Below are 13,842 nucleotides of genomic sequence, written 5' to 3'. Positions count from 1 at the left end.
AACTTTCATCTAGTTTAATTAACATTTATATTTTTAATAAACTTTAATCTACTTTATCTTTTTATAACTAATGGTAAAACTAGCTGGGCTTTTGTTAAATTTCATTTATTTATTTTTTAGCAATTTGAAAAAAAAAAAAATTTTTAATTAATAATAAAACTAACACGGTATATCTTAACTTTGTCTAGATTAAAAAAAAAACTAATAACTAACGGTAAAATTAAATAATATAATTAACAAAACTAACTATTTAGTTTATCTGTGATTTCCTGTGGAAGTTGGAACTATTTTGTCAATGCTACTTGAGAAGAAAATTTCATCAGGATTTAAGCACAAATTTCTATAAAAAATATCAGTAGATCATAATTGTTTTTATAATTAGTATGTTATATACATAATCAATATGCTAAACTTCCAACTAAGAATATTTGTTTATGTGATCAAGACAGGAGTAAATGATTTTTTTTTTCAAGTTCTACTAAACTTTGTATAGATGTATTTAAAAAGCTACAAGTTGCTTATTACAGATTTATTATATTCAAACTAATTTTTCAAGTAAAGCAAGTTAAAATGTGAGAGTAAGTTTCTTATGAAAGCATAAGACTAAACTGTGAATGAATAGAAATCTTTAAAAAATTATCTCCTCCTATGTTTTTTGAAATAAATACCTCAAACTATAAGAAAATGTCTCTTGCAATACTTATAATAATTTATAACAGGGTTTCCTAAACTTTTTTGCAAATGGCCCCTTTAAAGAAATTAAAAAAGCCATGGCCCCCTTCAACAAGATTACAAATAAACTAACATAAAAAACACTTAAGACCTTTTTTTTTTCTTTTTTGCATTTCATCTGCAACTCAAATATCTAGTGTAAGTTTCAAATTATGACCTCATGCCCCCCCTCCCTTTTACCCCTTTGCTGCTCGTGGCCTACTTTGGGAAACCCTGATCTATATTAATATTATTTTTAAAATAATTTACTTTCGACAGGGTTGCCACTCTTTGAGCCAAAAAATCTTCCCTGAGTAACCTTAAATTTCCCTGAGTTTCCCTGAGTATTTTTCAAATCTTAAAAAAAAAAATTTCTATTCTAACACAAATTATTAATACCTCATTCTCATTTTTCTTCTTTAATAATAAAAGGAAGGTTGTATGTGTATGCTTCTGCATTAAATTTATGAAAAAAACTGTTTTCAAAAACTCAATCTTAAAAGGTTTAAACCAACTAAAAATTAAAAACTAAATTTTTGCACAACTTTGTGTAAACTTGTTAGTTAACTTTCTACATGAAAGAATAAAGTTTAATTTGTTTGACATTTTAATTGACAAAATTTAATTATACTATAATAATAATTTCACATGAAGAACTCACTTAAATGCATACATAATAACTTCATTATGACTTGTATGTCTTTCCTAGCAACTGTTCTGAATGCAGTAAATAAAACTTAAAAGCTTAAAATTATTGTGAAAAAACCTGCAAAAACCTTTAGCAAAGCGCTGTTGCTCAAGATATGCCAAATATTGGGCCCTAGAAGATTTTACAATTTTAACAATTCAGAACTTAGTTCAACTGTGCTTGGTTCTAGACTGTTTGCATATAGATGATCTTTGATCATTCTTTGTGACCTTATTGTCATCTCTCCCATATTAGTTGATATTACTTCCTTATTTAGGCTAAAGCCCCGTTCAACACTTGCCTGGCCATTGTGAAGCACAAAAACAGCCTCAAGGTCTCAATATTGAAGAACTAGCCGCAAGGCTAAAAAAATTCTAAATAACCACTTAAAAATAAAAATTATTACTTTTGAACAAAATATTGAAACTGGATTAACTAAACCTCATTCTAGATCTAGAAAAAAAATTTCCCTGAGATTTTCAAAAACTTCCCTGAAATTTAGAGAAAAAATCAAAACTTCCCTGAGTTTCCCTGAGTTAAATGAAAAATGCCAAAATTTCCTGAGTTTCCCTGAGATTTTCTACAGTTTGAAAATTCCCTGAGTTCCCTGAGTGTGTGGCAACCCTGTTTCGAAGTTTAAATGAGTCAAAAATTTATTAACTTCTCATGAGAGGTTTTTTAACATTGCAAGAAATTCTGCAAATTTCAGGAATTTAACATATGAAATAGACTTTTAGTGATTTCTTTTTTTTTTCAGTATAGTTTTTTTTCCTCCCATAAGGAAATAATTTTGTTCTTTTTTATTCACTATTGTAGTTTTTCTTTCCATAAGGAACTTTTTGTATTTTTCAGCTTTATCTTAAAAAATAGATTGAATATCTAAAGGCTGTGCAAAGCAAGTTCAAGTTTAGTTAAAACTGCACAAAATAAAATCATGTAGTTAAATAGTGATTTCCCCACTTCTCCTGATAGCCTTAATATATTGTATAATATAAATTGTTTACGTTGCCTAAATCACGGTTGCCACAGATCAAGCTGAGAAAAGTTTCTTTAATTTCTGCTAATTTTCTGACTTTTCTAAATCAAACTCTTAATTTAAACTTACTCTACAATACATAATCAAAAACTTCTAACTATATAAACCTTTGAATCTTATTTTTATGAAGCTTAAAACAACAGTTTTTTTTTGCTGAATTCAATCATCTAACTTTCATTACGTCACTTGAACCATCTGTGCATGATTGATGTATTTGCAATAAACAACTCAATCAGCAAAACACTTGTATTTTTTAATTGTAAAAACACCTCTTGTCTGAAAATAAAAACCACATTTTAGAGTTTCCTAACATAAATGCTAAAATCATCAATATTAAAAAGGGATACAAAAGTTGCTTGTTCAAGTATAGGGTAGTTGTTCAATATGTTAATAGAAAAATTTTGCAGTTTTATAAATGATATTTTATTAATTTCAACCAGATGAAGGCAGTGGAAATTAAGTAATTTTGTAAATTTCTAGGAAAATTTTGCAATTTTAGCCTGTTTTTAAAGTTTTTCAATTATTTTTTTACCATTCGGAGGCTTAGGAAAATAAGGAACTTTGTAAGTTTGAACTGCAAAAACCTGATATCTTTCAAATTTTGTCAAATTTCCTGACTTTTCTTAACTTTTCTTTAAAACACCCATTTTTCCTGACTTTTGTCTTTTGCTTAGTATTTCCTGACTTTGTGGCAGCCCTGCTATGTGTAAGTTTTTTTTCTGAAATTTTTAATCCATTTATAAAAAAAAAGATAGAATCTTAATAGGATGTTTATTCTAAACAAAACTATTACAGACATAACTAACTTATTCTATAAAAAATTAACTTTTCATCAGGAAACAAAATTATTAAATAATTAAAACTAGAAAAAATTTTTATAAAGATAACTTAAATTTTGAATTAAATGTTAGTACAGATGGAGTTCTTACAAATTTTTATTTTAAATTTTAAACTCTTTACATTTATATATCTACTTATAATAAAAACAATTTTTTCAAGTAATTTAACCTATAAAAATTGAAATTTTACTATAAAAAATGTTTAGACTTATACGATTGAATTAAAATATCTTTATAAAAAAAAATTCTAGTTTTAATTACTTTATAATATTGTTTCCTGTTATAAAAGTTAATTTTTAGTAGAATAAGTTAGTTATGTCTGTAATATTTTTGTTTTAAACAACAGATTTGAATTTAAATATACAATTTGTAAGTTAATAATATTTAGATAAAATTTAAAGAAAACTTTAATTTTGATTTAAATGTTAGTATAGATCAGGGGTCGGCAGGTCTAAAAGGAACGTTTTTTTATGGGCTTTGAAAAACATATTTAAAGACAATTTTTTTGAAGAAAAAAAATTAGGCGATAGAATCTTCTTTAACTATAACACTAAAATTTTATTTTTGTGTTTTCGAAAATATTAGTATATTAAACTAGCTGAATTAAAATTTTAATGTGGCCCGCGGGCCGCAGTTTGCCGACCCCTGGTATAGATGGAGTTTTTACAAATTTTTCTTTTAAATTTTAAACTACTTACATTTATATATCTATTTATGATAAAATTATTTTATTTCAAGTAATTTTATCTATGATAATTGAAATTTCACTAAAAAATGTTTAGACTTATAGAATTAAATTAAAATATCTTTAATGTTTTTAAAATTTACAACTTTAAGTACAAACACAACATTATTATATAACAACATAACACAAAAGCTTCACACAAATTTATTATATACAATAAACTAAGTAAAATAAAATTTTAGTAATTATATTGGACATTTTTAAAGTAAAATTGTACACAAAAACAATACTTAATCAAAATTTACTTACTCTAAGTAACAATTTATAATGGGAACTAAGAGCATCTTAGTAATAAGTTTCCCAGAAAAAAATTCTACTTTTAAACTTTTACCTATTATGACTTCAGAATTAAAATTTTATTCAAAATTTATTTCAGCTGGGAAAAACGAGCACTTTTTGTTAAGGCAACTTTTTAATCTTTCAGTGTTATAAATTCAACATACATTCAAACTTTATCAAATAACTAAGACAAATCAGTAAACAACGTTTTAGTGATATTCTAAGATTTTTATTTAAGGGGTTCTCAGGAAACCAGTCAAAACACGCCACTGAATTTAAGTATGTATCACTATTAAACAGAATTATAAATATGCTAATGATAATGATAACCTATAAGATATAAGTTTACGTATATAAGTTTGCTTTAAAATTAAAATTACAAAATTAATATAAAACTACAATTGCATATTAACTAAAGAAATACTTGGTTAGTTAGAGTTTATAAACTTATTAAACACTAATAAAATTGATAGAACTTTTAATCTTAGATTTACAAAAATACTTTATGAAATAATATTATAAAAATAATCTAAAGTCAACAGTGTTGATAATATACTACTTAACAGAGTTTTTTTTTAATTTTTTTATAAATGCTTAACAAATAATTTCTTACTAAACTTGACTTTAAAACAAAAATTTTCTTGCAACTAGTTATAGAATTAATTAAAATGATAGAAAACAATAATTAATCAACTATCCTGGTAATTGTTAAATTTCTCTAAAAGCTTAGCAAATATTTACAACTTTATAATATTAAACCTAACTTTTATACATTTTTCTTTGCAGTTTATCATAATAATTAATAAAATTAATTGAATATTTATTATAAAAAAAATTAACTTAGCAATTTGACAACAAAAAAATAATTTTTAATTGATAGTAAAACTAACCAGGTATATTTCAAGTTCGTCTAAATTTAGATAAAAAACCTTATAACTAACAATGAAATCAAATTAAATAATTAACAAAACTAACTATTTAGTTCATCTGTGATTTCCTGTGGAAGTTGGAACTATTTTGTCAATGCAACTTGAGAAGAAAATTTCATCAGGATTCAAGCACAAATTTCTATAAAATAATCAGTAGGTCATAATTGTAATTAAAAATATTTGTTTATGTATTTAATATGTTTACATATAGATAAAAAGTTTTTTTTTATATCTAGTATGTTAAACTTACAACTAGGAATGTTTGTTCATGCAATTAAGACGGGAGTAACTGACTTTTTTTTTTGTAACTTTATTAGTGGTCAGCCATGTTTTTTACATGTTGATCTTATTTTATAGAGTTTTTACAAAGCTTAAAGTTGCTTTTTACCGTTTTTAAAAGTTCGGATTATTTTATGAGATATAACATGATAACATGTCAAAGTCAGGCCGCATAACAGGTTACCTATGGGAAGGGAAAACTAAAACACTTAAAAGAAACTGTTTCATTTAAAATATATATCTTCGTACATTTTTCAAGCCAAGTTTCACAGTCTAATCTTTATATAAAAACAAAAAAACGTAAATTTCAACTTTGAAAAAATTTATATAAAAACACATTTTTTTCAAAAATTTTTTTTTTTTAAATTTTTGTCATAAAACTTTTATTTTATTTTTTGTGATAAAAATTTTATCTTTTTTAATTACTAAAATTCATAAATTACGTTTTTTCTTATAATACAAGAAATATTTCCTAAAAATTTGAAGAATAATGTTTTAAAAATTAAGGAGGAGATAGACTTTAGTAATTTATAAAATTTCCAAGAAATTGACCTCAAAAAAAATGTTGTCTGTATATTTGTATTGGAAACTTTTTACAAAAAATAAAATATCTCAAAAGTTAAATGATATTTTTTAAATTCTATAAAACCTGGCTTATAATTTGTACTTAAAGCTTTCATATAAAAGCCAAAGTTGATTTTTGTAAAAAAAAAAACGTTGGACCCCCCTATGGCCTTAATCGAGTAGAGATCTACTTGATAAAGCTACAAATTGCTTATTACAGATTCATTATATTCAAACTAGTTTTTGAAGTAAAGCAACTTGAAATCTGAGAGTACATAAGTTCCTAATGGGATCTGAAGACTAAATCTGTGAATGAAAAGAAATCACAAAAAATCTACATCCTCCTACGTTTTATGAGATAAATACCTCAAACTAAAAGAAAGTATTTCTTGCAAAACTTAAAATAATCTAAACTAATAATTTCATTTAATAAAAAAATGTAAATTTTATGGAGAAATAACAACTTTTCTTTACATTAAAAGAGTCAAAATTTATTGAATTCTATAGATTTTTCTAAAAATTGCAAGAAACGTTCACAGAAAATTTTATGTTTTTATCATTGGAGAAAGATTTTTGTTATTTCTTTTTTTTCACTATTGTAGTTTTTTCCTCCCAAAAACCAAAACAAGAAGATTACTGTACCCTTTAGCTTTGTCTTAAAAAATAGTTTGAATATCTAAAATATGTAAAAGGCAAGTTGTAGCTTAGTTAAAACTCTACAAAACAAAATCAAGTAGTAAAAAGTGATTAATTGCTATGCCCTTGATATATTGTATGATGTAAATTGTTTAAGTAGCCTAAATGTAATGTAATTTTTTTTTGCGGAAACTTTTAAGTAATTTACTAAAAGAAATATATATAATCTTAATAGGATGTTTATTTTAATTCAAGTGTGATAGCTACTGAATTTTAAAATATCTCATCACTTCAGTAAACTTTTGGCAGAGATTTCTCATAAAAGTAAAATTACTCAATAAAATATGATTTCAAGTTTCTAAATAATATACTCTTTTTTTTAAAATTTTAAACATATGTCTGCTAATTTTAGTTTTTATACATAAAACAAGTCTTTTTCAACAACACATATATATTTCAACAATTTTCTTCAGTGTGATTACAATTGTAACAAGGTAAAACAAATTTTAAACTTATATAGCCTTTTTAATTATATGAGAAATTATCAATCAAATAGCAAAAAAAACCCTATAAGATCTCCACAACATGAATTGGCAAGATACTTAAATAGTCTTTTGGATCCAGTGTTGAAGTATTTTTCTAGATATATTGTAAAAGACTCTTTCAAGTTTGTAGATGACTTAAAACTCCAGGGAGCTAAAGACACGTTTCTTTGTTCTTTTGATGTAAAAAGTCTTTTTACAAGTGTACCTTTAAATGAAGTGATAGATATTTGTGCAGAAATGTTATATAACCTTGAAAATCCGACTCTGAAAAGAAGTAATTTTGTTCGACTAATGAGACTCGCAACAGAAGAAGTTGAATTCAGTTTTAATAATATATTATACCGTCAAATTGATGGTATTGCCATGGGTTCCCCATTAGGACCTACATTGGCAAACATATTTATGGGCTATCTTGAATACAAAGTTCTACCAGAATTCGATTCAAATTGTAAGTACATGAGATACGTGGATGATTGTTTTGTTATCAGTGATAGTGTAAAAGTTAGTAATTTATTGTTTGAGAGGTTAAACTCTTTGCATAGTGCTATTAAATTTACAAAAGAAAATGAAGAAAATGATAAAATATCATTTTTAAATGTTTTAATCAAAAGAAAGGATAATAAATTCATAACGTCTATTTTCAGAAAACCATTTACTGGTCAATACCTTAACTTTCAATCATATTGCAGTAAAAGAAGAAAAATTGGTTTGATTAAAACCCTATTTCATAGAGCAAATAAAATATGTTCGCCAGAAGTATTTCAGAATGAACCTAAGGTTATAAAAGAATTACTAATAAAGAACGGATATCCTAATCCGTTGATTGATAAGGTATTCAAAACTGAATTGAAAAGACTAAATTACACAAAACCTTATGGACCAGAGAAATGTCCTGTTCTATTAATTTTGCCCTATGTGGGTGAAAAATCAAAACAAGTTGAAAGAGATATCAAGAATATGACAGAAAAAGTTTACCATGCATCTAAACCAAGAGTAATTTTTACATCTGCTGCTATCCTAAATCCTAGAGGTAAAGATCTAATATCCTACAAACACAAAAGTTGCGTGGTATACACGTATAAATGCTGTTGCGCAAACAGCTATATAGGACAAACTTCTAGGCATTTAGAAAAAAGAATAAAAGAGCACGTACCTAAGTGCGTGAAAGACCATATCAAAAATCAACCGAAGAAAATGAGTAACGCAACCTTAAACGCAACAAAAAGATCATCAATTTCAGAGCACTTAGTAAAAAAATCCTAAATGTGGTAATAATTACAGTGAGACAAAGTTCAAAGTTTTAAGAAGTTGCACGAACATTTTTGATTTAATTAAAATAGAAGCTATTTATATTCACTTAAACAAGCCAGAATTATGCAAACAAAGAGAATTTGATTACTCATTATCCTTGTTTAAATTAGACTAATTTTGTTTTGTTTTAAATTGTTACAGTTAATTACGTTTTGCTTGTTGTTTTTAATTTTTTTTGTTATAGTTTAGGGTTTTTTTTGCTATTTGATTGATAATTTCTCATATAATTAAAAAGGCTATATAAGTTTAAAATTTGTTTTACCTTGTTACAATTGTAATCACACTGAAGAAAATTGTTGAAATATATATGTGTTGTTGAAAAAGACTTGTTTTATGTATACTCTTTTTTATCACTTCATTAATATTTGACAAATGTTTCTGTAATATTTATAAACATTTGTTTTTTATTTATTTATAAGTTGACATGTGATGTATTCAAATACAAACTGAAACTTTTAAAAATTTCTGGATAAATTTTGTTGTAATGGAATATCAATTTCAATGCTTATTTGAACTTAAATAATATTAAACCAGTCAACCAGATAGCAAATTGATCTGATGCAAGTTTACATTTATAGAGTTATATAGGTTATAATGTAACAATTATTGTAAATGATGTTTGCTTTACTATTTATTTATAGGATTTATCTAGAAAAATTACATAAAAAAGTTTAAGGGAACTGAAAACAAAAAAAAATTGACGCAAAATTCAATAAAATAGTGTGTCTTGATTACTAATATTTTACAGAAAGTGTTGCCACTCTTTTAGTGAAAAAACTGTCCTGGGTCCTACAGATTTTTTTTATATCATTATCAAAAAAGTTTTGTTTAACTTTTAAAAACAACAAAACTCAAGCTATTCAACAAAATTGGTCATAAAAGAACAAAATATTAAAACACATCTTATTCTAAATCTAGACTAAAATTTGTCTCAAGATTTTCTTTAATCAAAAAAACTATACTGAGTGTTTTATAATAAACAAAAATATCTTGAGTCAACCTAAGTTTTGAAAAAATATCCTGAATGTGTAGCAACCCTTTCTTTAATTTATTATAATAACTAGTAATAAAACTAAGTCAGTATTTGTTAAATTTATATATATCTTTCAGTTTAACAACTAGTAACCAATAAAAAAAATTATAGGGTAAACCTTATGTTTGTTAAACTTAGATAAAATACACCTTATAACTAACAATAAAATCAATTAAAAATAATTATTAAAACTAACAGGGTATTTGTTGAGTTAGTCTGTAGTTAGATAAAATATACCTTATAACTAACAATAAAACCAACTAAAAATAATTAATAATAAAACTAACAGGGTATTTGTTGAGTTTTTCTGTGATTTCCTGAATTTTTTGTCCTTGGCCATGTGAAGAAAGCATCTCACCAGGGATTGGGCAGAAATTTCTATAAAATTAATACGTATTATATTAATTAAATTTTTACAATATGATATACAAAGCACACACTTTCAATAAATCTAAATATATTTCAAGCAATTCTCATCAGTAGAGTGCAAAGCAAACAATAAATAAAATTTTACAAACTTATATAGTAACAAGTAATCGTAAAGTAATTGAGAGATTAATAAAAGACAAAAGCATTTAGTAATAATTAGAATCATTTAAGTTTACTTACATTATAACTATTATAAAGTAGAACTATACACCAATACAATGAAGATAACAATTATAAAATATTACGAAATAAAAAAAGTATAAACAAAGTTCTTGCTTACATCAAACAGGTTTCCTTAATAAAATACAAATTGCTTCTAGTTTAATCAAATCGAAAACATTACTACAGGTTTTAATAATTTTAAATCTACTTAGATTAAAACTGTTTGCACATGTTGAGTTATTAACCAAATGTTCTGAAATGGATGAAAATTTAGATGCATTTAAAACCTTGACCTGTATATCATCCTTCTTTAATTGAAAATATTTTCTTATTTGATCAGTATGCTATATTTATAATTAAGGCCATAGGGGAAGTGCGAAATTTTCTGTTACAAAAATTAATTTTGGCTTTTATATGAAAGCTTTAAATACAAACTACAAGCCTGTTTTTATAGAATTCAACAATATCATTCAACTTTTGAGATATTTTATTTTTTGTAAAAAGTTTCCAATACAATGTATAGACCACAAATTTTTAGGGTTAATTTTCTTGGAAATTTTAAATTTCACTAAAAATCTATCTCCTCCTTCATTTTTCAAGTTCCCTATGGAAATCATCTTCAACTTTTCAGGAAATGTTCCTTATATTAAAAGGAAAAAAATATTACGGTAACCTCTTGCATCTTTACAAACTTGTGATGTTACACATTTTCAGGGCATAGGGTGGTTAACACCCTTTTTTGGTTTTTGATCTTATTTTATATAGTTTTTATTAAGCTACAAGATGCTTTGTACAGATTTGAAAAATTCAAAATAATTTTTGAGATATAGCAGGTCAAAGTCGGAGCCAACAGTAGGTTCCTTATGGGAGGCGCAAACTAAAACAGCAAAAATAGACTATTTTACTAAAAATCTATCTCCTCCTACGTTTTTTGAGATAACTACCTCAAATTTTCAGGAAATGTTCCTTGCAGTATTTAGAAAATTTTGTCAGAACAGAATTTGAAAAAATTAAAAAATAAAAATTTTAAACCTATTGTTGACTTTGACCAGCTATATCTCAAAAATTATTTTGATTTTTTTAAATCTTTAAAAAGCATCTTGTAGCTTAGTAAAAACTATATAAAATAAAATCAAAAACCAAAAAGGGGTGTTTAGCCCCCCCCCTATGCCTTTAAAATTCTAAAAAACTTAAAAAATAGAAACTTTAAATTTTTTAACATTGTACAAATTAGGTTTATTGTATATTTTCAATTTAAAATATGTTTTTAAATGCTAACTTACCTCTCTATATCTTTAGACTTTGTAAACTTATGTTCCTTGACTAATTAATAAACATTTAGTTATACCTCAGTATATCAGAAACTTTGTTACCAATAAGAGATTAAATTAAAATTCTGAAAGAAGTATGACTGTGTTGATAATGAAATAATGAGAGTTTAAAACACAAATAAATAATACAGTACTCTTGTCCTATATATGAATAAACATTTAAAAAAGAAATCTAATGAAACATAAACAATTTTTATTAAACAATTTTCCTATACTTTATATATTTTGTTCTAAAGTAGAAATCCATTACAGCACCAAATGCATATTTTTGTAAAAGGCTATAGAAACAAATTTTAATATAGACACCACACCATTTTTTAATTGTAAACAAATGCTTACTTACAAATTAAATTTGCTAAGTAGAATAGATTATAAATGTTAAGTATCAAATAAGTCATATATAACTTACTAAATTATCATTGAAATTACTAAAAATTTTCTACAAGTATTATTATTTTATATAAATATAAGTCCTTTTTTTAGTATAGTTTTATCTTATGTTTTCATATTTATTAATAAAGTAAACAAATTGTTAAAAATGGGAAAGTCCCCAGTCTGCTTTTAACTAGAAGCAATATCAAAAAACAGCCATTATAGTAAGTATATTTGATACCTCTTGTATCTTTACAATCTCTCATATCTTTATGCATTTTTTATGTGGACACAATGTGCGTAAATAAGTGAGAGGTTACTGTATTTTAGAATTTTAATAATGTAAAAAAATTAAAATTTTATTACAAAAATTAAAAAAAAAGTTTTTTTTTTTAATAATATTTTTACAATTTTTTTTTAATATTAAAGTAACGTTTTTTTTTTTTTGTTTTGTATAAAGATTAGACTGAGAAAGTTTGAAGAATATTGCTTGAAAAATGTAGGAGGAGATAGTCTTTTTTCGCTGTTTTAGTTTTCCCTTTCCATAGGGAACCTATTATGCGGCCCGACTTTGACTAGTCATATCTCAAAAAATGATATGAATTTTTTAAAACAATAAAAAGCATCTTCAAAATTAGAAAAAACTCTTAAAAATAAGATCAACTTATAAAAAACATGGCTTACCCCCTCTATGGCCTTAAAAGATTTGGTTGCCTATATAATAAAGATGTTAAATTTTCAACTAAAATCTGAAGATGTAAACTAAAAATCTACTAATCACTAAAAATCAATCTCATTCAACGTCTTTTGAGATAAACACCTCAAAATTTAAGGAAATGTTCCCCGCAATACTTAAAATATATGTACTCAAACTTTTTTAAATTAATAAACAAAATATATAAAAAAATATTTCTTGAAAAAAAAAAAAATTAGTGAAAAGTTAAACAATTTCTGACAAGATAATTGTCTGTATATTGAAAGAAAAACTACCTGAAAACATGAGATATTTATCACAAAAAACGTAGGAGAAGATATATTTTTTGTGACTTCTCTTTATTCACTGTTTTTTTCTCCTCCCATAAGAAACCTATTGCACTCTTCAACTTTGACTTTATCTTTAAAATAGTTTGAATATTTAAAATCTGTAAAAAGCAAGTTTATTCATTACTTATATTATAGTTTTAGGTTTATATTTAGTAGTAAAAAGTTTATCAATATTCAAGTCAGATCCAATTAGCATAAATAACAATTTTAATTGTACATTTACAATAATTTGCAGTATTTTTTAATAATTTTAAAGCTATGCACAATAGAAATTTTAATTAATTATGCTAAAGTTATTATACTTTAAATTAGCCTTTAGGAGTAATTTTGGCTGTCAGGTAAGATAATTAGTAAGACTGTAAAAGTAAAATGTTAATCAAAGGATATTAAATCAAGATAATAAATTTTTTGTAGTTTAGTCTAACTTGTACATAATCTGAACTATCAGCTACTTTTTACTGCCTCTTAAAAATCAAAGTAACTTATGTGATTTATTTGATCAGAGTTAGAGAGTTCAATAGGTTATTAATGCAAGGAGCAAACTAAATTGAAAAAAATATTTTTTCACCAAAAATCTATACCCTCCTTTAGTTTTTGAGCACCTTTTTTAACATTTTATTAAATTAATCTTTAACTAAATTTAAAAAACTTGTAGGAAACAGTATTTTAAGTTTGTTATACAAATTTATATATATCTTTTTTATAGATAGAAAAACATCAGAAAATACTCACTCTCCCCTCTGCAACAATAAACGTTTTCTGAAGGTCAAGCAAGTGAGTTTGAGCTCATCACATGTTATTCCACCTGCCCTATCTTTAAATTTACTAAGAAAAAAAAATTACCTTTTAACTAAAAACAAAACTAACAATGTCTATGTAATAAAAAAAAATAGCTAACTGAAATAAAAA

The 13,842-nt window shown here is 24.7% G+C and overlaps 1 long non-coding RNA gene across 1 annotated transcript; it reads right to left on the bottom strand.

Moving 5' to 3' along the window:
• Positions 1 to 271: 271 nt before the first annotated feature.
• LOC145830036 (uncharacterized) lies at positions 272 to 13,020 on the bottom strand. The gene is made up of 4 exons (XR_014369598.1): positions 12,880 to 13,020; positions 9,883 to 9,973; positions 5,274 to 5,366; positions 272 to 340 (listed from the first exon to the last, which is right to left on the bottom strand). It is a non-coding gene; the product is annotated as an uncharacterized LOC145830036 (long non-coding RNA).
• Positions 13,021 to 13,842: the final 822 nt, after the last annotated feature.

Source organism: Thalia democratica, chromosome 2, assembly GCF_965202585.1.
Source record: "Thalia democratica chromosome 2, ktThaDemo2.hap1.1, whole genome shotgun sequence".
NCBI classification, from domain to species: domain Eukaryota; kingdom Metazoa; phylum Chordata; class Thaliacea; order Salpida; family Salpidae; genus Thalia; species Thalia democratica.
Note: the sequence above shows the minus strand (reverse complement) of the source record. Positions and strands in the feature narration are given on the sequence as shown.